Genomic DNA, 27,171 nt, shown 5'->3' on the forward strand with positions numbered 1-27,171 from the left:
GACACTAGTACAGATTTAAATGGATTAGATCAATCATGATTCTTCAGCTAGGCTGCCTCCTGACCAGAGCCCATGGATAGTTTAAAACAGAAGTAGATCTGGATGCTAGGGATCCAACATTGTCTTCTACATTAAGTTGAAATATTATTTGGGCAATGGCTTCTACATCTGATGTTTTAGTTACGCTATTAAACTATATAATATGATGATAATAAATTAGATTAGCATAGCAAAAAAAAAAAGACTATAAAATTCACATTTGATCATTTTGATTTTCCAAGTAGCCTATGTAAGCCACATACAAAATTATTTTTGATTCATATTTCTGAGATGAAAGTTCTGACATGTAGGCCACTCACATGGCCTACTTGCACAAATATTTTCAAAGAAAAATAAATCTGAGAAAAATACTCAATTATAAGGAGTCTATGAGTTGAGGACAATCATACCAAATAAAATACTTGTGTAAAAATGATCATAATCTTTTCCTAAGATCTTCACTGAGTCCTCACTATGAAAATTTCAAATAAACAAAGAATTGTAATACTGACATTTTTCTTGGTACAGATTTCCAGAGATTTTTTGTTTTCATGGCAGTTTTTTAATTACCCTTGCAAATAAACAGTACAAAATACAAATGTCAAAACTGAAACTCTGAATACCCCCTGTGATATGCTACATCTGTATTTCTCACTCATTTCAAAAATTTATACTATGATTTACACTGTTATTCCTCAAGCTAAATAAACTGAAGTAGTTCTATTTTTTTTTTAGGCAATTTATGTTTTATGTTTTATTTTTTTAGAAGGAGAGAGTGCATATCTGAGTGGGGAGGGGACGGGCAAAGGGAGAGGGAGAGAGAATCCTAAACTGGCTCCACCCAATGTGGAACCCTACATTGATATAATCTCAATCTCACAACCCTGAGATTCTGACCTGAGCCAAAATCTAGAGTCTGAGGCTTACCTTACTGAGCCAACCAGGTGCCCTAAACTGATGTAATTCTTGACTCCATTTTTTCCATACACGTTACCCAATCTATTACAAACATTTTAAAACTACTTAAAATATATATTTCAGGGTGCCTGGATGGTACTGTCGGCTGAACATCTAACATTTGGTTTTGGTTCAGGTCGTGATCTCAGGATTGTTAAGATTGGACCCCAGGTCTCGCTCCATGCTTGGTTTGAAGTCTGTTTGGGAGTTTCTTTCTCTCTCAAAATAAATAAATCTTAAAAATTTTAAAAATAAAATAAATAAAATAAAACATATATTTCATTCTCATTATTCCTAACCAGTCCCATTATTACATTTCTAAATCTAATTCTGGACTCTGAAGCAATTGCCTTGCCTTCATCACTGCCTGACTCTACACAGACTGTTTCTTACATAGCAACCAAATTGATACTTAAAATTTGAAGTCAAATGAAGTCATTAGGCTCCCTGCTCAGAAATTTCCAATAGCTTTACTGCATTACCTACTTTATGTTTTTCAAGAATTCCATGCAGCATCGTACCTCAGACTGTTTTGGACTTGCTGTCTCTACTCGCCACAGATATTTGTATGGCTCATAAATATATTTCATTATTATCTAATCTTCTATAGTAATATGCATATTATATATTGTATGCATTATATATATCATTGTAATTTGAAATACTATATAGTGTGTGTATATATTATGTATATGTGTGCATATAATTTATTAATAACGAATGCTATATTGAATAAAGATTTGGATACCATCTGGATCTTTCAGCATTTGTAGGCTACATAAGAGAACAGACTTTCTTTTCTTGTATATTGCCATATGTCCAGTCACCAGGAAGATGTCTGGAATATGTTAAGTAGAGCCTCAATAAACTTTTTTAATGCTTAAGTGAATGAGACAAACATATTGATTCTATATTTGTAAATGTTCATTTTAGAAGTATTTTTGAGGATTTTGGGTTCTAAAACATCATCTACAAATTTTGTGTGTAGCCCCAGAATATAACTTGCATTTGTTCATATATGAAAAATAATGTACTAAATTTAATTATATTATATTTTAAAATACATCAGTCAAGATGATGATGGTTATTGTTGTTATTATTATTTATCAAGATTCTGATTATCTCCTGCTTGATAGGATAATTTCCAGTTATCTAAAATATCTCCATGTTGATACAACCTAATTTTGACATTTTAATTTTGCTATAAGTTTTTAAATTATTCTATACCCTCTCTCTTTAATAAAGTATCTAGAAAATCAATGCCAATTAGAGACATCTTTTTTGCAAGCTAACAACAGTCTACATACATTATCCATAACTCAGTATGACATGCATTTTAAAATAGCAACATAGCTCTCTTGAAAGACAAAAAAAAAAAAAGTCTCATACATTATCGTGAAATAAAATCCTAACTTCTTTCAATGTTCTCTGTAGTTTGACTTTCAAACAGAATGCAAATTATAAAAGGCAATATATTTCCAATCATTTGCCAAGGTATTTAAAGTAAAAAACGCAATCACCTAATATTAAATCCCTTTGATCTTGTAGTGTATTTCTGATTAATAAATGTTCTCCAACCTGGTCAGAGAAAATGCAAAAAAAAAAAAAAAAAAAAAAACGCAAAAAACAAAAAATAACAAACAAACCAAATTTGCCACGTGATTAGCAGTAATGAAACTTTTTTTTAGTAATGCAACTTTTTCATTAAAAATATAGTACTAAAATGAAGTAAAATAATTGCACTAAAATAAAAGTAGTGGAATAAGATAAATGCATAAAAATAAAATTTTAGAATATTATAAGATTTTTATTCATTTTTTGCAGTACATTTCTAATGGTGTTCTTTTGCCTACATTGGGAAGAATGTATACCAACCAATCCCAGGTTAGCATAAATACATCCATGCATATATACATGCATACATAAATGCCTCTAGGTGATTTTAACATGCCATTTTCTTCTTAAGTTTGCACCAGTGATTAAAATGATAATTTTCAATAAGTTTTGAACTACTCGCTGATTTAAAAGATAAACTCACACTCATTAACTATTATTTTAAAATGTATTTTGTATTAAAAAATGACATAACTTGTAAGGAAGATTTCTAAGCCAATCTTTTATGAAAGATTGCTAGGCAAATTGTCTATATTCCTCAATAGATCTTTTGGTTAATAAGTAGTGAGATAATTTTTTCATGTTAATATATTTGTCAGTGACTCAATCTGATTTTTATGCATTCCTATTTTCTAGAAATTATAAGCCACCAAATACATTATAATTCTGACTCACATACATAATATCTTTTTCTCACATTAGTTTTCAATGATAATTAACATCATCCACATAATTCTGTTTTATAAAAATCCAAATTAAATCATTCTTTTATGCTTTATGGTTATAAGTCTTTTGGGTAATTTTCATTCTGTTATTATCTAGTCATTGTAAAGAACACTTAGAAAGACCTTTCAATAACATTTTTGCTCACTATTAATTTTGGAAGTGTTCATTGGGCAATTTTATGATAAGTGGCAAATTACTTCTAGTACTTTAATGAAGTCTTTTTTTACTCACAATACTCCTTTATTTATTGCTCCCTCTTTTTTCTGTAACCTTTTGATATTATGCATTAGTCATTCAAGGACATAATTAACATAGAAAGTCTCTTTCTAACTCTCAGGACAAACTTTCATTGCTTTTTATAAATGTATCAGAATTCAGTGGGTAAAGAAAAAAATATATATCATTGAGTGCTTTTTTGGGTGAAAGCCATATAGATATTTTGATTAAAAGCCAATAGCTAAATTATTTGATATTATAGATTAACATAGTTTATAATGTTGAGTTGGGAAAAGAAAGTCATAAAGGAATAGTGAATATTTTAAAACTCTCGTGGATAAATATAATTTTAAAATTACAGTGCTTAAATTTTATCTCTTAATTGCATCATCTTTATGAAATAATAATAATGATTACTTTTGAACAAATCTAAATGGTAGAGCAGAAGGCTGAGAAACCATTTTAATTACCTTACATATAAGTAAGTATATCATTTTCTTTCTGTTACATTAACCACAGTATAATTTACTTGCAATTTAAAACCCAAGCTTCAAAATCACATAGGCATCTCCTTTATAGTCTCCAAGTTGATGCCATTCCATAGAAATTCTTCAAAATACATGCAGTATATGTTCTATACATAGTAAATCATAACATTTGATTATAATAATAATACTTTTATTCTTGTATTGACACAATTTTTATGGTATATGTTATTTATAGGGTATATGTTATCATATATATCATATATGCTATCAAAATGATCATTTTACATGTCATAAATTATCAGTAAATGTAAGCACATTTCTTCTATCTTTTAGATCTTAAAGGTATTTGCAACTTTATGACATATTGCTCAGGGACTTGCATAAGTAAGATTTGAAATTGTTTTAGTTTGGCATAAAGTTTCCATAGTTTTGAAGTGCTCCTAATTATTACCAAGGCAGAAAGCAGGTAATACTTTTCAGTATTACATCCCATGATCTGACTGAAGAAACCCTATACTATTCTATTTCTTTTCCAAATAGATATATCCCATTAGAATCATATTGTCTTCCTTGTATTCATATCAAGCATGCCATCCTAATGACTTCAGCTTTTTCATTATCACATGTATTCACATTAAAAAACTGGAATTAAACGAAAATATTCCTCATTCTTCTTAATTATTTTTTCATGAAAACCTTAACTAAATAAAATTAAATAATTTCCAGGGTCTCTTTTGGTGTAAGTTAATAAAATGTTAATCATCTACATTAAAAAACCATATATTAGGGTTCTTGTGTGGCACATTCAGTTAGACAGCCAATTTCACTCTTGGTTCCAGCTCAGGTTATGATCTTGGTATCCCGATCATATATATATATTCCTGTGTATATATATACCGAAGAGTGAGAGAGACTATTCTGAGAAATATAGAGAACAATTTCTTAGTGACATGAGAGAATGTGAAGGCATTCTTGGGAGCTGCTTTCAGGGTAGTAATGTGATTATATGAGCTCTGTATTTTAAATCTTTCTAAGATCAATCTGGAAATATTTTGTTAGAAGTGGCTAGAGTAGGTAAATGAAGTAAAATTAGTGGCATCTTAGCGTCATTTTTTCTAATTAATCCTATTTATAGCAAGATTCCTCTGTTGGCCCTAATACCAAAGGTCAGGACTTTGGAATAACCAATAATTAAATGAGAATTTCATGCTAAAATAAAATAAAAACTCTTCCAGCACCAATCATCAAACTAGGAATATAGAAGGTAAAATAATAAAACTGAAATAGCAAAATGAGTATAATTTAACTGATACAAAGGCAGATCCTGATTGGCGGTGGCAATGCGACACATATAAGGATTATCAGTACTCAGGAAACTTCACGTTGTCAAATGCCTACAAAATTTGAATCTTTTAACTTTACTAGTAGTGCCACTTGTAAATTACCATCTTCCACTTTGCTCTCCACCTGATATATAAAATTTTAGTGAAGATAAATTGTGAGATTAGTTTGCTATTTTGGTTACTGCTTAGTTTTTCTGACTTCTTATTTGAAATACATACCCAATGAACAGCAAACTTCTCCAAATAGCTCATACTTGAGAAAAAAATACATTTTATGAAAGATTATCAAAGACTTGGGAGGCTTAATATATCTTTTGAACTAAGATTTAATAGGAGAACATTTCACATGTTAGTATTTGTCCTGGTGAGTAAAACCTGAAATCAGGATCATCTGATTTCTCCAAAAATTAAGTGTAAGGTACCCAAATAATGAAGTTATGAAAAACGCTGGTGAATTTTTTAATGCTAACAGACTCACAGAGAGACATTACTGATTAGCAGTTACATTACAGGAATTTAAAGATCACATGGTTTACTCTTAGAAATTTGATCATGGAAAATGTTCTTATATTTAATTTCACTGGTGGAGCTAAATGACACATAAGAGACAGCAGCATAAAAAGTCAATACACTTTAATAATGCAAAATAAATTATCCGAGACAAATAAAGTATAGAATATTGGGGAAAAATGAGACACAATTATCAGTGACAGATGATAAAGCAGGTGTGATGATTAATTTATGTGTCAATTTGGAGGGTGTTTTTGGATGAGATTAACATTGAAATCAGTGAACCTGAAATAAGCAGAATGTAAACTTGGTGCTGCCACTCTGGAGAACAGTATGCAAGAGCCTCAGAAAGTTACAAAGTTAACCATCCTATGATCTAGCTATTATACTGGTAGGTATTTATCCAAAGGATACAAAAATACTGATTTGAAGGGATACATGCACCCTGATACTTGTAGCAGCATTATCAACTGTAGCCAAAGTATGGAAAGAGTTCAAATGTCCATTGACTGATGGGCGGATAAAAGTGTAATACATATACATATACATATAAAAGCTGATATCTGGAATTTAAGAAGCAGAACAGATAAACATATGGGAACAGGGGAAAGAGAGGGAGGCAAAACATAAGAGACTCTTAACTACACAGAACTGAGGGTTGCTGGAGTCAAGATAGGCAGTGGATAGGCTAAATGGGTGATGGGTATTAAGGAAGGTGCATGTTGTGTTGAGCGCTCAGTGTTAAATGTAAGTGATGAATTTTTAAATTCTACTCCCAAAACCAATATCACACTATATGTTAACTAATGGAATTTAAATAAAAATTGGAAAGAAACAAACAAACATAAAAGCAGATTGTCTTCTACAATGTGGGTGGGCCTCATCCAATCAGTTGATAGCCCGAACAGAATAAAAGGTCTGGTTTCTGCAATCAAGAGGAAACTGTCTAGGGATTCCTGGGTGGCTCAGCAGTTGAACATCTGCCTTTGGCTCAGGGCATGATCCCAGAGTCCTGGGGTCAAGTCCCGCATCAGACTCTTTGCATGGAACCTGCTTCTCCTCTCTCTGCCTGTGTCTCTGCCTCTCTCTGTGTCTCTCATGAATAAATAAATAAAATTTTTAAAATTAAAAAATAAAAAGAGGGAACTCTCTAGCAAGATACAGTTGGACTGGAACTGCACCATCAGCTTTTCAGGTCTCTAGCCTATGAGACTACACCACAGATTTTGGACTTATCCACCTCCATAATTGTATGAGCCAATTTCTTACAATAAATTTATTCCTCTCATATATAGATTTTTTTGGTTGTATTGCCCTGGAGAACTCTAATGCAGCAGGATAACAAGTAATTGCAAACACAGAAAGAGATGATAAGATAGAGGTGGGGGAAAGACTGGCAGAAAAATTATGTAATTGCTAAGATCTTTCAAAGAAAGAAAAGTCACAAACCCAATCAGCATAGTTAAACGGTTTATAGGTTAGATGATTAACCAAAATGACATGCAGTTTCATCAAATGCACACTGAAATTCCAGTAAGCAATTTGTTCTATAATGTTGAGAAGCTGAGTCTAAAATGCACACAGAAATGTAAAGACCTAAGATGTCAAAAACAATCTTGGAAAAAATTTGGAGAACTTGCATTTCCCTAATATTAAATTTAACTATAAAATTGTAGAAATCGAAGGAATGTAGTATTGATATAAAAGAAGAAACACCAATGAGTGGATCAAAGTGTAGAGTCTACCTTTAGAAACATACTTAAGAGATCCCTGGGTGGTGCAGAGGTTTAGTGCCTGCCTTTGGCCCAGGGCCTGATCCTGGAGACCCGGGATCGAGTCCCACATCAGGCTCCCGGTGCATGGAGCCTGCTTCTCCCTCTGCCTGTGTCTCTGCCTCTCTCTCTCTCTCTATTTATGATAGTCATAAATAGATAAAAATTAAAAAAAAAACATACTTAAAATGTCAATGGATTTTTAAATTGCCAACTGATTTATTAGGGAAAGGAAATTATTTGCTAAAATAATGGTAGTATAACTGTATGTTCATATGGAATAAATGAATATAACCCCACCTCACACCTTATTATACAGAATTTGAAATGCATTACAGACCTAGATATAAAGGTCTGAAGCCTTAATTTTAAATCTAGTTGAACATGGGAAAAGCTCATTCCAACTTAGAAGTTATTTAAATATTTCTTATACAACATACTATAAACAGTGTTTAACATACTGTTAGATCACATTTCAAAAAATAAGCTAAAATTGCCCTTTTCATCTAAAGACACTGTATTATAAAACTTGTAATTTTCTGAGATTTATACCTAGGGTATATAAATAATATTTATAGACACCACACACAAAAGCAAGTTACTCAAAGAAAGTCTTCATGAAGGAAAGGAGGATAACTTAATTACTACCTAACCATACACAAGAATGGGCTTCTAATTGATTAAATGCTCAAGTATGAGAAATATTTATGGAAACTGAAAAGGAGGTGCAGGAAATGTTTTAATTTTGTTAGGAAATAATTTCTTAAAGATTAATGGTGTTTACAACAAAATATAAAATTTAACTTCATTAGCATTAAGAACTCAAAATACAGATAAAGAAAATTAAAAAGATAATACACAAATCTGATAAATTGTTTTCCACTTATATAGAGAAAATAAAGAATCACTATCTAGTACTAGGTAACAGTTCATAGTAAACAAATCAATACAAATTAAAAACAGATATGTTCAGACAATTTGGAGAAAAAGTACAAACAGACAAAGTAGTAAAGAGTTGCTCAACCCCTTTATGAATGTTGGAAATGCAAATTGGGCCAACAATGAAATACCACTTAATACCCAAGAAATTGGGATCCCTGGGTGGCACAGCGGTTTGACGCCTGCCTTTGGCCCAGGGCGCGATCCTGGAGACCCGGGATCAAATCCCACATCGGGCTCCCGGTGCATGGAGCCTGCTTCTCCCTCTGCCTGTGTCTCTGCCTCTCTCTCTCTCTCTGTGACTATCATAAAATAAAAATAAATAAAAAAAAAATACCCAAGAAATTGGCAAAGATAATTTAAATTAAATGTATGAGAATACATGTGCATAAAATAGCATACAGAAATATATATGATTAATATCAGATTATATTCAGAGTAATATGCAAGCAAGAATTCTTTTTTTTTAATAAAGATTTATTTATTCATTTTAGAGAGAGAGCATGGCAGGGAGGGGAATAGAGAGATAGGAGGAGAAAGAATCTTAAGGAGATTCCATGTGGAGCATGGAGCTCGACTTGGGGTTTGATCTCACGATTCTTAGATCATGACCTGAACCAAAACCAAGAGACAGACATGTAACCAGCTATGCCACCCAGGCACCCATCAATTCCCAAAACCATAGTGAAGAATAACAAAATTTTTGAAGAATAATGAAGAGGAGAATAGACACACAAATGGAAGTCTGGACTCGATTTTCTGTAACAGATGAGTATGAGTACAAGAAGCTGATTGCCTCTTACATCCTGTCTTCCCTCCATAAATTATACCACACATCATCTCACTCTGGCATCTCTCCTCCTTATCATTCTGCTCTTTCTCTACTATTTTACTGGAGAAATAAGGCAATCTCATGGAATTGCAGAAGACTCGTGTAGAGAATCTCCTGAAATATTACTGTCCTCCATTTGATAAAATATACCAGCACCAATTTTATCATAGGGATTAAGAGATTATAAATTTCACTGGAAAGAATAAATGTACATGAATGCAAAGTGTTTGAGTACTCTCACACATAGGTATTAGGCTCCAGGCAAAAACAGGAAGATTCATTATCCTTATTTAATTATGCTTAACCTTTCCAAGACATGAAGGACTTTTTAGTACTTCAAATACATAGAAAGTCCTTAAGATTAGCTGCCAGACCATCCAATGAAACATTGTTACATTAATATTAGGGCTCTGATTCTGTTATTTCTTAGTATTACCAAAGAAAATTCATTGATCTTACTTTTTAAAAACATATATACATTTTAAATGATCAATACTGAACACCTCCTATCATCAAATTTGACTAAAGGTATATAGATAATGTACTGAAGACATTACCAGACACTAAACAGAAAAAAAAATTAATTCCTCCCACAACATATTTTACAAATATACAGAATATTAAGGATATGTTACATGATACATGTTGTGAAATAGAGCATACATACAAGAAAGTCGTTAAAATTTGGACATTCTTAGCTTATGTTTATGGCCATCATATTTGTGAGACTAGAAAGCAGGAATGTAAATGGCCTAAATTCAAAAATAATAACAATAATAATAATTTAATTAAAATAACTGACATTAAAAGTAATTCTAATAATAAAATACAGTTTTTAGCCAATTACCTTCTTTCTTTCAACTTCAACTTCCAATGCGATTTTAAACTGTTCCATGGGGATACTGAACAATTCTTAAAGTGTACATTCTATAGTTATACTATTTAGAATGCCTTCGAAACTCTTTTTTAAGGAAAATACATATATGATTTAGAAAATATTTTTTAAAACCCATCATATTTTTCCTCTCTATTGAATTTTACAAAGATAGAAAAATAAAAATAGCATAAAATCAGTTATGCAGTATATGCATTTACAGAATGAATTAACAGGTTACATTTTCCCATGTGAAAGCATTTGGGAGTAAAACATAGGTACCAAAGAGAGTACTACCCTCCTACTCCCATACTACAAAATCAGCAGACTTAACAGTTCATATGTAAAATGGGTCACAAAGGAAAATTTTCTCTACCATATGTAAAATGAAATCTGGATTGAGATTTGATCTCACTCCCTGTGAGGACATGACATTATTAGTGTCAGTGTGTCTTGAGAATGTTCATTTTGTCAAACTTGCATGTACCTGTTTTGCTCCAGTAAACCATATTCAACTATACACAGTCTGTTGTCAATCACACAGTGAACTTTTAATGTAGCTTTTATCGTTTGTGCCAGAAAAATCACTTCTATATAGGACCTCAGTGTGTGGTTAGATATAAAATTGGGTAAATATTGATGCAAAATTCAAGGGTGTATGGTTAGATATATAAAATTGGGTAAATATTGATGCAAAACTCAAGGAACTCCATATTATAACTTTATCTACGTTAAACACAAGCATGATTTACATTTATTAAAATTCAACCTTGTTACGTGTAGTTCTCTAAGTTGTGGCAAACATATACAATCTTGTTATCAATACAATCATAAAAATATGTAATAGTTCCATTATCCTAATTTTTTCCTTCATTCCCCAAACAAGCCAAGTTGCTTGCTACAACTACAAGCATGTTGTAGTTTTTAGTTGTAACTTTGTTTTTTTTCACCCAATTAAATAAATAGAAAATCCAATATACAGCCTTTTGTATCAAGCTTCTTTTTTGTAATATAATGCTTCAAGATGTTTCCCTATTTTTTTTCTTTCGAACGAAAAGTATGTATATTTTAATGACATTATTAATGCCTTCAGGTAAATTCTCTGGTATCCAGTAGTAACACAATGATAGACATATCACTTGGCCATTTTAATTTGAGCATTTGAGGAATTCATGTTTTGCATGTATGCCTAGTTTGCATCCTTCTTTTATGTATGTAGTAGTATTTTTTGTACATATGTACCAAAGTATCTTCATGTAGTTGGAGAGCATTTGGATAATTTTCAGCGTATGATGACAGTAAAATTTTAATAAACATTCACTTAGAATTTCACTATGTTTTTAATTTTACTTGGATGGGATTCCTGGTCTGTATAATAAATAGTTAAATACATTTTTGTATGGTAAGTATAAGAGAGCATGTTAAGTATAAAATTATGTTTAAGCTTATTTGTTTTCCAAAGTGGTTGTATAATTTTGCAAAACTATCATTTTCTCTTATAAAAGTTTTGAGGGTATTTTTTTTTTAAGATTTATTTATTTGAGAAGAAAGAACATGAGCAGGAGATGCAGAGGGAAAGAGCATATCTAGCAGACTCTGGGTAGAGTGAGGAGCCAGTGTCAGGCTTGATCTCAAGACATGTGATCAGAAGCTGAGCTGAAACCAAGAGAGTCGAGCACTTAACTGTGCCACCCAGGTGCCCCAAAAGTTTTGATGTTTTTTTTTGTTTCCATTTCATTTGTCTCAAGTATGTTTTGATTTTTATTTTGACTTATTTGGCCCATTGCTTGTTCAGGAGTGTGCTAATTTCCACATATTTGTGAATTTTCCATCTTTCCTCCTGATATTGTTTTTTTCCCCCATTTTTATACTAACTATGGTTGCATATTATTTTAATCGACTTGATAGGATTTTGATCTTCTTAAATTTGTCAATATTAATTTCAGCACCTAACATTTAACCTATCCTGGATATTTTTCTTTGTGCACTTGAGAAGAATGTATATTCTGCTTCTGTGGAAAGGAAGGTTAGGTATCTCTTAGGTCATTTGACCTAAAGTGTAGTTCAAATCCAGTTTGCCTACTGATTTTCTGTCTAGATGATCTATCCATTATCAACAGTGAGGTATTAAAGTCTATTGTTATTGCATTACTGCCTCTTTCTGCCTTCATTGTTTATTAGTACTTGATTAATATATTTGGATATTCCAATATTGTTTGCCAATATATTTACAGTTAGGGCAGCTGTATGACTTAGTCCTTTAAATGGCTGGCTTAGAGGGATCCCTGGGTGGCTCAGGGGTTTGGCGCTTGCCTTTGGCCCAGGGCACGATCCTGGAGTCTCTGGATCGAGTCCCGCGTTGGGGTCCCGGCATGGAGCCTGCTTCTCCATCTGCTGTGTCTCTGCCTCCCTCTCTCTCTATGTCTATCATGAATAAATAAAATCTTTAAAAAAAAAAAATGGATGGCTTAGGCTCAGGTCATGATCTCAGGGTCAGGCTCCACATGGGGCTTTCTGCTCAATGCAGAAAAGGGTATTTTCTCCCTCTCCCCGTCCCCACTGCTCCTGTTCATGCTCTCTCTTTCTCTACACCTCTCTCTCAAATAAATGAAATCTTAAAACTATATATATATATATTTAGAGTTGATATATTCTGTTGAGATACTGATCCCTTTATCATTGAATAATGACCTACTTTGTCTCTTGTTACAATTTTTGACAAAATGGCTATTTTGTCTGATAAAATTATAGCTAACCTTGTTCTTTTGGTTTCCATGTGCGTGAAATCTCTTTTTTCCATTTCTTCACTTTAGCCTATGTGTGTCCTAAATTGAAAGTGAGTCTCTTGTAGATAATATAGAAATGGCTCTTGTTCAATATAAAATTGCATAAGGCACAGATTATCTGTGATAATTTTTTTAAAAGTACTGACATTACGAATCACTATGTTCCCATTTGTATTTTTCAATGTTTTGTGTAAAATGATTTATAAATATCCTGTGCTCTTTTCATAAACATTTTTCAAAATGGTGACTAACATCCCAGGATAGTCATGAATAGTTGAGGTTTCAGGAAATTTAAAACAAAATACAAGGGATCAAAGTTTAGTTTCCTCACCTACAAAGAAACATAAAGTACTTTATTTTTGGTCTCGTATTGTAGGATATTGCAAATTTTCTGAACTGCCTTAGACATCATCCACTAGAGCTGTCCTTTCTGTTGAGGGTTCATCCTGACTTAAGCACTAAATATTTGACTGACATATACTAGATCATAACAGCTATGAATCTAAGCTACTTTAAGCTTCTTTAAGCTTCATTTAGTGTAATGACTTTGTTGTGAACTGTTTGTAGGGCAGATCTACCATGGATAACTTCAGTAAGAATTGTGATTAAATTATGCTTAAAGAACTTAAGTTCTTTTCAGTGGTTAGTCCTCATTAACCTTCATAAATGAGTGGCATTTCATTGTTCCAAATTGTTTTTTTGGTTCTGTATTATTACTGACAGTTTAAATTCATTTTTTTCTTTCTTTCTTTCTTTCTTTCTTTCTTTCTTTCTTTCTTTCTTTTCTTCTTTCTTCTTTCTTTTTCTTTTGCTTTCTTTCTTTCATAATTTTGCTCCTAATTAACTTTGTAAATTTCCCAGGTAGGCATAAAATGCAGGCTGCTGTCAGGTCATTTCATGCAATTTTTTTATTGGCTAGCTTAAATTGGCTCATAAACAGTATTTGATTGATTGATTGATTGATCTATTTTATTTATTTATTTAATACAGAACCAAAACTATTACACAGGAATGCATGGAAAATATATTTTGCAACATTAGTAATATTTTTATCTAAAAAAAAACAAATTTTGCATTACTGCACACATTCTGACTTTTTCCATCTAAATGTGAAAGATGATTATAAAATATTCACCCACCTAACTTTATTTGAGTCCACATAAATGTTTTGTACCTCATATATATTTGCAAAATGAAATACTAAGTAATTTTTAAATTATTTTATTCTGTATCTTATCAGTATAGAATTAAATGTTATACTTAAAATTAATTGAAATGAACATTTAAATGTTTAGATTTAAAAAGAGAAGGACATTTGTTTTATTTGTATGTATTTATCATCTTATAAAATTGTATATATAAGTTGAAATATGTAGATAAGTATGTGTATGAATGTATGTATATAAAATTGAGATGTAAAATAAATACTTTAAACTGTTCCACATAATATAGTATAGATTTTTTAAATTGCCCATTTTATGCCTACTATTATCATATCTAAAGATAATACTTAACTTACCTTTTAAAAATTATTATTTTAATAACAAATTTATAATAAAAATTGCAAAAATGGTCCTCCATTTCTTAAAAATTTCTCTCATCAGTTCAATTTATTTATTGGCATTCCTATGATTCAGAAAACTGCAACGTATATTCAAAGTTTACGGTTTTCTTCTCTCCATTTAAAACATTTCATATATATACACAAATTCTTATTTTTTATTTTTTATTGAGTTTCTATTTTATTTTTTTTTGAGTTTCTATTTTATTTTAACAATTTAATTGATACTTTAAGTAACACATAGAGTAAAAAAAAAGTACTAATTAATTTTAGTTATCTTTACCCATAGCTCTGCTAATAAACTTCAAATACAATATATTTCCTAATTTGATGTTATTGTGGCATTATATGATTACATCACATGAAAGATAATATCAATCAATATGCACATTTTTACAGATACTTGTCATTCACAAATGGTCATTTTTAGGTAGTCCTTTTCTATGTTGCTCAACGTACTTTAAATGAAGGCATTTTTACCTGTCCTAGGAAGCTATCAACATATAAAATATCACTAAATATCTCATTTTTAAAAGTTTTTACTCTCAGTGTATTTTTATAGCAAATAGTCTATAAAATATTAACAAGAACACTGAGACAGAATTTGGGAAATATGTAGAATAAATAATACAATATTGAACAATATTTCCAGTACATTTTAATAAAGAGGGAAAAAAGAATAAATAAAACAAAAAATTGAGGATTAAAAATCCAAAAATGATTTCCTTTTTATCATTTGAAATGTTATAGAGAGGTTAAGTTCTGAACTTCACATTATCTTTAGTACACAGTGATGCTAATGAACTGGGGAATTGCCAAAAAAGTTTTAAGTGGAAAATAATATAATTCCATCATGCATACAACATAACAGAATGCAGAAGCATTCAATATACAGGTTGAGATGTGTTTTCAAATATACTAATATAATTTCACAATGATGGGTTTTTCTAGACCTTTGTCTGAGTAGGGAGACTCATCATAAGTTAAGCAGAAACAGTTAGTAGAGCCTTCTCCCAAAACAGGGAAGGTTTTATTTATTAAAATGTTTGCTTTATTTTTAATACTTATGGAGCACTTATAATATGCTATAGTACTATTGTACTATTTCTAAGTACTATAAATATTAGATCCATCAATTTAATACACATGTTGCTTTTTTTGGTAGTATGATTATTATAAAACATTTAAAGATGAAGAATTGAAGTGAATAGGAGGAGGGTTTTAAGTAATCTGTCAAGAACAATTAGAAAGGGTAAGACCAGAAATAAATCTAGGAATAATGGCTTCAGAATCTGATCTTATAGATACTATGCATTCATGTATGAGAAAGAGAGAGAGATGCATGGATCAGAGATTTGCTGCAACAGTCGAGTCTGTTTCTCCTGATCCAAGTGTTGATCTTTGCTAAAGCTGGAATTTTGCCAGTGTTTTCATCCTTCAAGTCATGAAATGGCAGCTGACATCGCTTTTTTGCATCTGCCTTTATTTTTTAGAATCTGTGTTATCAGCCTGATTATTGTTATTTTCTGCATCAGAACTCTCTCAGGGGAAGCAGAGAGATACAGATTTATTGTTGAACTGGCCTCTCTCTGGGAGTGAGGTCAATATATAACATACATACATAAATACATGGAGACATATATACAAACACCTACCCTCTCCTTGCATGGGATAAATATTGTGGCAATGAGGGCTCTTGCAGTGGTGTTTGAATTCTTGAGTTAACAGCCTGACCCTTCCACTTATATGAGTCACCTTGGGCTATTTTCTTAAAATCTTTACCCCCTATTTTACTATCCACTAAATGAGGTTAGTAACAGCACTTTCCTCAGTAATTATATGTATAACATCAGTTATGATTGTAAGGCAGATATGGAAAGGGTAGAATACATTAAAATGTCTCAGTAAATTTCATAATTATTGTATTAAAATTCATAATTATCGTATGGTGAGAGCATGTATATTATCTCATACATTCCTAAAAATGATATTATAAGGAATGTTCTGATATGTTGTAGATGCAGAATGCATCAGATGAGGTGCAGATGCAGATGAGGTCAGATAAATAGTTGCTAGTGTTCAGAATGCTGAATGTCAGAGCCAGTCTTTCTGGCATCAGTATTCATTTTTTAAATTCAGACATAATTCACTTCTTATAAAATTCACTATTTTAAAGTGTAAAATTCAATGGTTCTTTTTTTAAGATTTTATTCACTTATCCATGGAGACAGAGAGAGAGTGAGAGAGGCAGAGACACAAGCAGAGAAAGAAGCAGGCTTCCTGCAGGGAGCCAGCTGTGGAACTGTATCATGGATCCTGGGATCATGCTCTGGGCCAAAGGCAGACACTCAACTGCTGAGCCACCCAGGTATCCCAAGTTCAGTGTGTTTTTAAATCGATGTTTCCCCAACATCTAATTTCAGAATATTTCCATCAACTCCAAAAGAAACCCCATACCCATTTTCAATCATTGTCCACTCACCATTCCTTCCAGATACTAGGAAAATAAATCTATTTTCTATCTATAAGGACTCTGGACACTTAATATAAATGAAATAATTCCATATGTAGCCATTTGTGTTTTGCCTTCTTTACTTTGCATATTTTCAAGTTTCATTCATGTTGCAACATGCATTCATATTTTATTCCTTTTTTTTCTAGATTTATTTACTTATTTTAGGGAGAAAGGGTGCAAGGAGGGGCCCAGGAAGAGATAGAGAGAGAAACCCCAGCAGACTCACTGAGCCTGGAGCCCCACGCAAGGCTCAATTCCATGAGCCCAAGACTATGACCATGAGTGGTAAACCAAGAGTCAGAGGCCCAACCAATTGCATCACCCAAGGTCCCCATATTTTATTCCTTTTTAAAGACAAATAATATTTCATTGCATTGATATATTACATTTTATGTATTCATCAGCTGCTGGGCATTTGACTTCTTTCACCTTTTGGCTATTATGAATAATGTTGTTACCAACATTCAAGTACAAATTTTCACATTGGGATGTATTTTCAATTGAAAGGGGCAGTATTCCTAGCAGTAATATTGTTGGATTGTATGGTAACTCTATAATTGACTTTCTGTAGAACTGCCAGTTTTTCATAGAACTGTGCCAATTACATTACAACCAAAAATATATAGAGGATTTCCATTTCTCTACATTCTCCTCAGCACTTGTTTTATCATATGTTTTATTGTAGCCATCTCAATGGGTGTGAAGTGATACCCCACTATGGTTTTGACTTACATTCCCCAAATGCCTAGTTGTTTTGAGTGATTTCTAATGTGTTTATTGGTCTTTTTATATTTTCTTTGGAGAAATGTCTACTCAAGTCCTTTGATCAAACTTTAATTTGTTTCATTTCATTTTCATTTTATTAATCTTTTTATTCTTAGATTGTAATACTCTAAATACTAGACTCTTGTCAGTTTTATGATATGCAAATATTTTTGCTCACTACATAGACTATATTTTTACTTTCTTGATAGGGTCCTTTAAATCATAAAGTTTTCATGTTGATGAAGTTCAGTTTATCCATTTTTTTCTTTTGTGGCTTCTGCTTTATGTGTCACATCTAAGAATCTACTATATACCCAAAGCCATGAAGATGAAACTTTATGTTTTCTTCAAATACTTTTTTTTCTTTGCTTTAGCACTTATATTTAGGCCTTTCATGTATCCTGAGCTTGATTTTTACATGCAGTATGAAAGAGAAGTCCCACTTCATTCTTTCAGTGGAGATACCCAACTGTCCCAAATGATTTGTTGAAGGAACTCTTTTCCCTATTGAATTGTTTTTGACATCTATGGCAAAATCAATTTCTCATAAATATCCAGAGTTTATTCTGGACTCTATTTTCTCTTCCATTAATCTATATGTCTGTCCTTATACCAGAACTAAACTATATTGATTATTGTAGGTCTGTAGTAACTTTTGAAATCAGGAAATCTGAGTTCTTGAACTTTGCTCCTTTTTTAAAATTTATTTGACTTTTGGGGTCCTTTGCATTTCCATGGGAATTTTAGGATCAGTTTGTGAACTTCTAAAAAAAAGACATCTGGTAGTTTGATATGGATTACAATGAATTTGTGGAACAATTAAGGAAATTTCATCATTTTAACAATATTAAGTCTTCCAACCCATTAACATAAAATGTCTTTCCATTTTTTCAGGTCTACTTTAATTAACAATATTGATTGATTGCTTAGTGATTTATCTGAACTAATTCTGCAAAGTCTACATTCTTTACCCTATGTAGTTACTGAAATCTATTCTTGGTCAGTTAATTATTGGGCAGAAATTTGGTTAAACATATGCAAACTATAAATCTCCAGTCTTTGCCAAGGTGCTTTGTGTGTTTTTTAGGGCATGTCTTCAACACTCAACTTATTGGTTGACAATTTCACCTTAGTCCTCACTTCCTGCTCACAGCGGGATTCAAGCAGAGGTAAGAACTTAGGGCTTTCTCAGGTGCTTCCTAAGCTCGTCCAGAACCTTGGGTAGACACAAACTATGTGCACACATACGGACTTCTAGATTCCCAGAAATATATCAGACCCTTTCAAAGCCCACATAAACATATCACCTGTCAGATTTTGGTTTCAAGCTGTTTAGTTGGCTTAATATTTGCCTCAACAGTTATCTACATCCTATGAAGCTGCAAAGTTAAACAAATACCTGTAACAAATTTTGGATAAATGCTTCTGAAAAAACAGCTTTTGTTCTGAATGACTTCCAAGTCAGGGCAAATAAAGGCAGACTTGAAATTGGGATCTCTATAAATTACACACACATGTGCGCGCGTGTGCACACACACACACACACACACACAAATAATAATATTCTGAGAATGTAGCTTTGAAGGAGATCCAAACCTGTTCATCTCCCTTCAATGATTCTGAAACTGCTAATTTTTACTGCATTTGAAGATTGTTAGTTTTGAAATATATGCATCTGTGAATGTTTATGTATGTGTATGTATTTATAATACAAGAAATGAGTAGATGGAGAGAGAAAAAAACTGATGCACATTCTTAATCTTTAAAGTCTGAATCAAGAGTATTTGCAAAGGTCAAAATAACAAACTTCTATTTTTCCGTCTATGGACTTCTGTGAAGCTATTTATTTTTCATCAATTATTGGTCTCTACATGTGTCTGTTGTCTTTTCTGCCCATGTAATAGCAGGGAAGAAAATTAGAAGGAAGAAAAAGAAATGTGCCAGAACAAATTAGGGAACTACACAACTGTAGGGGAAATCTAATTTTTAGTCATTTGCCTATAATCTAACTTTATGACTTGGATACTTTTATCATGGATATATACTATGTTGAGTTCAAGAAACTGCTTCAAGGTGCCTTGCATATGTATCAAATATGATCATCTACCTTTTGGGTATGCACGTATGTGGGTGATTGTGTGTGTGTGTGCACATGTGTATGTGTGTGTAATTTATAGAGAACCTTTCCAACTCAATATTTATGAATCATTTACTCTTTACCATTGCCATTTTCAAACCCAAATGAAGAGGTGAAGTGTTATGGCATTATATATTTTTAATGTTATGTTATTTATGGGCTATCTGAATTTGTTATTTTCTCTGTGATTCTTCATTTTTTATAAACTGAAGTTTGGGATGAACTTCAATTGCAGCATGGCATGTGTTAAGTAACAGGCTTTATTGAGGAAAGTAAACTCAGAAATAGAGGGTCAGATATGAGAGGAGTTAGGGTACAGGTTCCTCTATTCTCCTATCATCCCACATCTTGGAGCCAGGGTAAAAGTAGATTTGCAATATGGCTCTATATTCTAGTGCAGGAACTACTACCATTATCAGATTGCTCCCCTTTATGGCACAGTCATGAATGCAACTTCACTAAATGGAGGAAAAATTGAGCTGCTTGACACTAACTAGTCTATGAGTGTCAATTGTGTAAGAGTTGTCTGGGAATGATAACTGCTTTGTCCCGGAGGATTTGGGGCAACAATAGGATGTTAGAGTTCCACTGTGGGGTTAACCAAAAATCCGATGGAAATATTATCTTAAGTGCACTCCTTTCTGGAAGAAGGGTGGGAAGATTCCTCTAATACCAGATAGCTAATTTCCTAGGTAACCTAGAGTAAGCTCTCAGGGTCATGTTAGACAATTTCATTTATTGAACTACCCTGAATCTGTTTCTTCTGCCAATCAAACTCAACATTTCAACTGACATAGAAAAACTGAACAATTTTTGTTTCCATTTTTTTTCCTCTTAGAAACTGACCCAGTTAAATGGGGACTGCCACTAATGTCAATCTAAGATAGCAGATTTTTGATAGGGCTAGTAGGTCATGCCATTTCATTTAGAGTTTACTCTCCATGGTGTATGCAGTTGTTTTGAATGACATGGTAAAGTTATTTTTCAACCCTACAAAATTGGATATCCAAATAAAAAATATGCAGTTGTCAGTAAAAAAAAAATTATATTGGAGGGCAGCCCAGGTGGCTCAGCGGTTTAGTGCTGCCTTCCGCCCAGGGCCTGATCCTGGGGACCCGGGATCGAGTCCCACATCAGGCTCCCTGCATGGAGCCTGCTTCTCCCTCTGACTGTGTCTCTGCCTCTCTCTCACTCTCTCCGTGTCTCTCATAAATAAATAAATTTTAAAAAATCTAAAAAAATTATATTGGAAAGTGTTATTGCTAAAAAATAACTTAGATATACATCTTTTTGGAATTACAAGATTACAGAAACCTAACTCAATTGTTGAAATGAGCCAAATGGTTGGCCATATATCTCATTAGTTATGTTTTCTAAGGAGTCCCACGCATGTTTCACATCTATTTTATCTTAGGCTTCCTTGTATCAAAAACCTAAGATTCAAAGTTGAAATATTTATAACTGTAATTTAAGCAAATTAGAGATATTTAGAAATTTATTCAGTCAAAAACATGACAAAACAAGGGTTTTTTTATTCTAATTTTATTCCATTTGCAAGATTAACTTTTTGTCCCCTAGTTTTGAATTGCAGGAGCATCCATTTAGGATCATTACTTCCCTTACTATTTTACTCTTCAGTGCTATCACTACTGCCTGAACTCAAACATGTTATTTCCTGTTTAATTCTGAGGTTTAGGTGTAATTATTTCTCTGGTGCACATACTTGTGTGCTTTTCATGTTTATGAATAACATCTGCTATTTCTTCCGTTGTCCATATATATATATTTTTTTTACTTAAAGTTTTCTGGAAAGATGAACCTCTATACATAAAATCCTTCTGAAAAAAGTCTGTTAATAAATGTCTCACCCTTATTCACTCAAAGATGGCAGTTAACAGAGGCTGGCCAAACATAATGTACCTTCATGGGTAGAGATTCATCCAATGTAATTGGACACAGGGAAGAAGTATTCAGAATTCTCTTCTGGGTACTGATGTGAATGCAATGCAGGGAAATAGAGAATCTTTCATACTGTTACAGTTTCAAAGAACATACATAAGTATATATATATATATATATATATATATATATATATATATATATAAATTCAGTGTACATGTTCTCTACTATGTCATTAGGATCTGGCAGAAAAAAAAGCAAGTAGATAGAAAAGGGAACATTTTTTTTCCAATTTCAAAATCTGATTTATCTGAAATAAGGTAAGGCACTGTTACCCCAAAACTCCATTAAATTAATGTGACTTGGACTTGACTTGGGACTCTCTTGCAGTTGAACTTTTGTGCTTTAGTTATTTTGCCATGTGGTACTAATATTAATTTTTGCCAACTCTAGGACCCTGAATATAGGTTTTGTTATAAAATAGCTGAAGATGAGTTACTTTCAGGAGAGGAATTTTTTTCCCAACCACAGTGAAGAGACTTTCAACTTTTTTCAATATTGTTACCACTCGGAGCCAAAGTTATTAAATTTTTAGAACAGAGTATCAATGCCAGTTGGTGAGCATGTGCATTAGTCTTTCTTAATAAAAATACTAGAAATGGTAGAGAAAAAATAAAAGAAATCTCTAAGAACTCTACAAAACAGAAAGGGTAAGCATACAAGAATAAATCACATTGGATTTCAAGACTACATAAAGCACAGGGTAAAATAATGGTAACCGAGTATATAATAACCAAGAACAGGCTAAGTATGGAGCTTTTACAGGGGTAAGGTCATTCTTTACCATGGGATTCCAGAGGAACCTACAACTTGAAATCCATAAATACAGGAAGTGTGATTGAAACACAGGCCAGCCATTCCTCAAAGTAATTACTTCAAGCCAGACCTATAGTTCATTTGGGCCATACGCAGTTATCCTACCCAAGATGTTCATGACAGATTATGCTAATTTCTTTGACTTTAAATCAATCATAAACATTTCTAAACAAAATAGTAATGTGTCTAGAAGAATTTTGCCTGCATCAAATATTAAAATTAAGCAGACCTCAATGTAAGAGTACCTGGAATATAGCAGAATGACCAAAACAAAACAAAACAAAACAAAACAAAAAAACACAAACAAACAAAAACAACAAACCTCAGTAAAAGGATAGAAGTTTCAACCAGGAATGAAAACAAATTTAAAAATATTCTTAAACTTTAAAGTTTAAATGTAATGTTTAAACTTTATAGTTTGAATGTGTACTGCCTCCTAATCATGCATTTTATTTACATTAAGAGTCTGCCTTTCAAAATCCCTTACCATCTAATTGAAATCTAACATTAAGAAAATTATCTGTACACACACAAAAATTATACATTTGGTAAGAAAACCTATGATAGCAATTTACTGTCGCTTATAATGAATTTTATTAATAAGATTAAATAATCATCTTTAATTTTGAAAAACCTAAAAAACCCAGCTTGGAAAAAAACTAAGAACATTAACAACTGGTTTTGACTGAGAGAAGCTATGACTGAAAATGAAATACATGTGAAGGTGTATTTGAAATGTGACATCTGCATGCTTGAAGAGATTTTTAAACAACCAAACAAGGAGGGAACAATTGGACAAAGAATAACTGCAAACAAGAGACTAATAATTAGAATAGACGAATACCACTAAGGCTTTAGACAAAATTAATACCTTTGAAAGGTGAAGCTGAAACAACCTTGTAAAGACAATAAATTCAAAAGAAAAATTACTGAGAGAAAACAAAAATCAGAAATTATGAAATACTAAAGACAAATCCTGGAAACATAATATTCAAATAATACCATATTCAGAAAGATGAACACACAAAGGAAACTAAGTAAATATGATAATTTCATTGTGGAAGAAAAAACAACTCAGTTTTGAAATTGACAAATTATTTCTGAACAAGATTGATTTAAGAAAAGAACACACTTAAAAAATCTGGTATTGGGGCATCTGGGTGGCTTAGTTAGTTAAGTATGTGCCTTTGGCTCAGGTCATGATCTCAGGGGTCCTGGGACCTGGGAGCCACTCCACCCTCCACCTCCCATCCCTGTTGGCCTCCCTGCTCAGCCAGGAGCCTGCTTCTGCCTCAGCCCCTCCCCCATGCTCCTGTTCTTTGTCTCACTCTGTCAAATAAATAAATAAAATCTTTTTTAAAAAAAGAACAAAAAACACTAGTGTAGATTGAATGTTTGTGTCTCTCTTTTCTTTTTTTAAGATTTTATTTATTTATTTGACAGAGACAGAACACAAGCAGGGAAAGCAGCAGGCAGTGGGAGAGGGAGAATCAGGCTCCCAGCTGAGCAGGGAGCAAATGTAAGACTCCATCCCAAGACCCTGGGATCATGACCTGAGCCAAAAGCAGAAACTTAATCAACTGAGCCACCCAAGCATCCCAGAATGTTTTTGTTTTTCCAAAATTCATATATTGAAATCTAATCCCTAATACAATGGAATCTGGAGATAGAGTCTTGGAAGGAGTTTAAGTCATGAGTGTGGCACCCTCATGATTAGTGACCTTATAAACAAAACTCTGGGGGAACTCCCTTGTCCTTTCTGCCCTGAGATGACAGAGTAAAAAGATGACCATCTATGAACTACAAAGCAGGTCTCACGAGACAAGGGATCTACTGGTACTTGGATTTTGGACTTCCTAGTCTCCAGAACTGTGAGTAATAAGTATTTGTTGTTTAAACCAAGTCTATGGTACTTTTTTTTTTTTTTTTTAAGATTTCAAGAGACAGAGAGAGAGAGGCAGAGACACAGGCAGAGGGAGAAGGAGGCTTCTTGCGGGGAGCCTAATGCAGGACTCCATCATGGACCCCAGGACCACACCCTGAGCCAAAGGCAGATGCTCAACCACTGAGCCACCCAGGCGTCCCCAAGTATATGCTATTTTTGTTACAGCAACTGGAACAAACTAAGTCATATATTGCTTAAATTTCTGATTTTCAAATTGAAGAAAATAAAGCTCAAATCCTTTCATAACTGGAGATACCATAACCTAAGAAAAAGAGATAATTATATTGGCATGATATTTCATGATGATAATAAGTGGAAGAGCACTGTCTTGAAAGCCGCAATAAACATTCGGTGCATATATCCCTTTGAATTAGTATTTTTGGGGCAGCCTGGGTGGCTCAGTGGTTTAGTGCCACATTCAGCTCACGGCCTGATCCTGGAGTCACAGGATGGACTCCCATGTCAGGCTCCCTGCATGGAGCCTGTTTCTCCCTCTGCCTGTGTCTCTGTCTCTGTCTCTGTCTCTCATAAATAAATAAATAAATAAATAATCTTAAAAAAATAGTATTTTTGTATCCTTTGGGTAAATACCGAGTAGTACAATTGCTGGGATGTCAGGAAATTCCATTTTTTAACTTTTTGAGGAACCTCCATACTGTTTCCCCGAATGGCTGTGCCAGTTTGCATTCCCACTAGCAGTGTAAGAGGATTCTCCTTTTCTGCATCCTTGCAAACACCTGCTATTTCCTGTATTAATTTTAGCCGTTCTGACAGGTATGAATGATATCTCATTGTAGTTTTGATTTGTATTTCCCTGTTGATTATGACATTGAGCATCTTTTCTTGTGTCTATTGACAATCTGTATGTTCTTTGGAAAAATGTCTAGTTATGTCTTCTGCCCATTGTTTAACTGGATTATTTGTTTTTTGGGTGTTGAGTTTTATAAGTTCTTTATAAAATCTGGATACTCAGGGAACAAAAATTTTAATGGTCTTGAGTAGGGGAATAAACTTTATTATTTTTGAGTTCTCAATCTCTGGGAGGAGATACTTAAATCCAGAGTGGTTTGTAGCCCTAATCTCTTATCTCTGCCTCTCAACTCTGTTTTTTTGTTTAAATTCCTTGGCACATTTCTGAAGTGGGCTTTGGAAAGTGCCCCAAGGCTCATTTAAATCTGAAAGAAACAAAGTTTTTTTGTTTTGTTTTATTTTTTATATATTATTTATTTATTTATTTATTTATTTATTTATTTATTTAATTTATTTATGATAGTCACACACAGAGAGAGAGAGAGAGAGGCAGAGACACAGGCAGAGGGAGAAGCAGGCTCCATGCACCGGGAGCCCGATGTGGGATTCGATCCCGGGTCTCCAGGATCGCGCCCTGGGCCAAAGGCAGGCGTCAAACCGCTGCGCCACCCAGGGATCCCTGTTTTGTTTTAAATTGATAAATATTTTGCAAAATAATTGTCTCAAAGGTGTGGTGTTGCATTTTTTTTTCATTCATTTCTATCAACTTTTCATGCTAATTGCCACACTTAAAGAGTTTATTGTTGTTGCTTATGTTGTTTGTTTTTAGATTTTTCTTTTTTGCTGCCTCAAACAATCTCCTTCAGTCTCTTTTATCTCTGTCTCTTTCTCTTAGCTTCTCCCTCCTTTTCCCTAAGGAGAGAAAAAAGTTTTTTAAGTTTAGCAGGCTTTTAAGTGTCCACCAAATACTTAGCATTTGCAAAATTTGCTAGGAGTCATTTTGTCTTTTTAAAAAGGTTTTACTTGGTAATGACTTAATCTTGTTTCATGGGTTTCTAGCTATGGATGTGACAGCCAAACCCCTTGATTTGATTTTAAACTGAGCTTTAAGCAGCCTTGTTGCTGAAAAGCTTTCCTAACTGTACACATGGCAGTTTGGGTTTGAGGAGCAATAATTTAGGAATACCCTATAAATTCCTGGATGTATAGATTCCTCTACTCTCAATTTCTAATTTCAAATTGAGACTATTATTATACTATTTTATCTCTTTCTTGTAACAACTTTTCAAACACAGAGAACAGCAAACCCACAATGGTAACACTCTCTGTTGTTGTTTTGTTTGTTTTTTAAAATTTCTTATTCTAGAACTACATGACAAATCATTCTGCCTCCTATAATAGAGCTCTTTATTTTCACCATATTTACCCTCTGAAATTGATACATATGCTAGCTTTTTGTTGTGACTGCACCTTATTTTAGGTAGTATTTTCGTATCATTCAAAAGCAAATAAGTGATGCTGCTATACACTTAGATATCCCGTAGCTTAAAACAACAATGGATAATTTATTCTTAATGCTACATGGCCCCTTACAATAATTTGAAGGAAGTAGGGAGGTATTGTTCTC

The sequence above is a fragment of the Canis aureus genome, chromosome 17 (assembly GCF_053574225.1).
Source record: "Canis aureus isolate CA01 chromosome 17, VMU_Caureus_v.1.0, whole genome shotgun sequence".
Classification (NCBI taxonomy): Eukaryota; Metazoa; Chordata; class Mammalia; order Carnivora; family Canidae; genus Canis; species Canis aureus.